General features: G+C 33.4%; 1 long non-coding RNA gene across 1 annotated transcript in view; it reads right to left on the reverse strand.

Moving 5' to 3' along the window:
• Positions 1–1301: 1301 nt before the first annotated feature.
• Positions 1302–2593, reverse strand: part of LOC120068922 — a 7798-nt gene continuing 6506 nt past the window's right edge. Inside the window, exons 3-4 of the long non-coding RNA XR_005479404.1 lie at positions 2085–2247; positions 1302–1478 (exon numbers count right to left, since the gene is read on the reverse strand). This is a non-coding gene — a long non-coding RNA (uncharacterized LOC120068922). The remainder of the gene's footprint in view (positions 1479–2084; positions 2248–2593) is intronic.

A 2593-nucleotide genomic window follows, 5' to 3' on the forward strand; every position in this document is an offset into this window, starting at 1 on the left:
CCCTATATCACCGCCTCCTTCTCTCTTACGCCCAAACCCTATCTCACTCGCGCCCGTCCTTCACCCTTCTTCGTTCGTCCGTCGATCTCCTTCACACCTTCGCTCGCCCATGTCCGTCGATCTCCTTCACGTAGTGCCCGTGTCAGTCAATCTCCTTCTCTTCCGTGAGAGGTGATTATTTAAACCTTTGATCATTTGCAACTTCTCTTCCGTCCATATTGATCCTTCGCGCCATTGACGTGAATGAGGACTGTAGACCTCGTAGTCTCCGACGTTGAATGAGATAAGTTTGAGCAGTGTTGGAATTTTGATGTTTTTGTTGATTTTTATTAGTTTTTCAATTCCCCTAATTTTTGCTGTTTAATTTCCTTTTTCCTTTCCATACACATTTTTTCACAAAACCATTTACAGGGTTATTCTGAATGATCTTTGATTTCAAATGATAAAAGCAACAAGTGAAAATTTCGATACAATGTAAACTATATACATGTTTGTAAACAAATTTCTTTTGAATTCATCGTTTAACTTGTAAAATGAGTTTATTATGTTGGTGCCACCAAACCCTTGCATCTCTCCTAGATCAACTTTCATTCTTTGTAGGAACTCCAAACACAAAAATAAAATCCATAAGCAATTGATAGTAGTTCTATACCTCTAACTTAGCACACATACCATATTACTATCCACATGCTTAATGTTTTAATGTAAGAACACTTCAGAACAAAAGCAGATAATTAAAAATTCATGAAATTTTTATGTCCCAACCATATAAGGCATTTGGCAAGGCAAAACATCAAACACATATCATTTAAAACCAAAACTGTCAATTTAAAAAGAAGTTTTAAAGGGCATCTCATAACATATAAAGAATCAAGAGTGGAGTGCATATACAAGGCGAAAGGGTAAAAGAAGGCAACAAAAATAGTTAGAAAAGAAGACAAAAAGGTGAAGTTGAAAGGACACCTGTTAATGAAAGAATAATGCAACGAAGAACATACAAAATCATTTATTAGAAACCAATATCAACCCACATACCAAAAATCGAAAGTTTCAGACAATTTAGCAGTTTAATAGTGGACAATCTAAAATTTCCAAGAAACTACTATTGCCAATACTTCCCTGTTATTGCAACAAAAGATTAGATCCAATATTTTCCTTAATTGTGATCAATTTTTATCTTTAACGACATCAACAACTATTGTTAACTAAAAAATCTTTAAAAATAGAAAGTACTCTCATTGGTTAACATATAAAAACAAAGCAGGAATTCAACAACTATTTCTTATACAATGAAACTTCCTCTCATTTATCAATAATTAATACATCTTGGTAATTGAAGAATATTTTAGAGTGGGTTGCCTTTATAGATTTATCAAGCAAACATGAGAGTGCACGAACTTCCTTCCTCTAGTTTGTGCAATGATGTAAAATAAGAGCACAAATCCAAGTTCGCATCTATCAATGTAATAGATTACAGCCTGCCAAATAATTGGTAAAGTCCATTTTAGCAATAACACAACATTAATTGGAGTGAATTTCTTATATGCATATCAACACTTATTAAGCAAACTCAACCTTTCAAATAGTTACCTAAATTGGTGCTTATTTGCTAATCAATTACCTTCCTCAATGAGGTTTAATGTAGACTATTCTCTTCCATAAATTCATGTTGTTATAACTCTAATGAACTATTCTTCCTCATTATTGTAATTAGATAGCAGTTATCAGTCCCTTCTAATGGATATATATTTTTTTTTTTCCTATGTGCAAGTTTATATATCATTATGTACAGCTTAGAGAAAATAGTGGTCTTTTTGTTTTGTTTTAAACAGAGTTTTGGAACATAAACGAAAAGTTTTCCTATCATTTCCTAATGTTCTTTAAAAATTGCAGCGTGAGTGCATATATTTTGGGTTTTCCAACAAATCCAAGCTTAAAATGATTTAACCTATGATTTTTTTTCATTTCATTTGTAAAGTTACACATATGTGGGACTTTACTGTACATTTTTTCACAAAAAATCCTAGTTAGTAAATCAACAAAATGAAATTCACATAATAGAAAATGAAAGGAAAATAACTTACTTGCTTGGGTTTTGTTTCTACAACTTACACACATGGAAAGAGAGATTTGTTACAGAAAAACTCGAAATCAAGAATTAGAACATTGCAGCTGACAGTTGAATCGTTGTCGACCTCTTTCTGTTAAATATTGTAACCACTAGAGCTTCATCTTTGATTGAATCGCCTGCACATATATAAACGAAATCGAGTGTGAGATTAATGTAAGAGTGAATAAGAAATCGAGAGAGCAAGGCATTTGTTCTGTAAATACTTTGAAGAGTAATAAAAGAGAACCTCCCAATTTGCACAGTGGACGTAGGCCTTTGGCCAAACCACTTAAACTCCTCTGTCTTCTCTTCTTACCTCTACGATCATTTAGATTTTGCTAAAGTATCATTTACACGATCGTGTAGTTCCTATCTCATCGTATACACGATTTTTTAGCTCCGCGTTCAATCATCTATATGATCGTTTAGCTCCTCAGCTGTCGTCTATACGATCGTCTAGCTTCAGTCAACTGTCGTCTACAC

This window comes from Benincasa hispida, chromosome 1 (genome assembly GCF_009727055.1).
Source record: "Benincasa hispida cultivar B227 chromosome 1, ASM972705v1, whole genome shotgun sequence".
Lineage (NCBI taxonomy): Eukaryota > Viridiplantae > Streptophyta > Magnoliopsida > Cucurbitales > Cucurbitaceae > Benincasa > Benincasa hispida.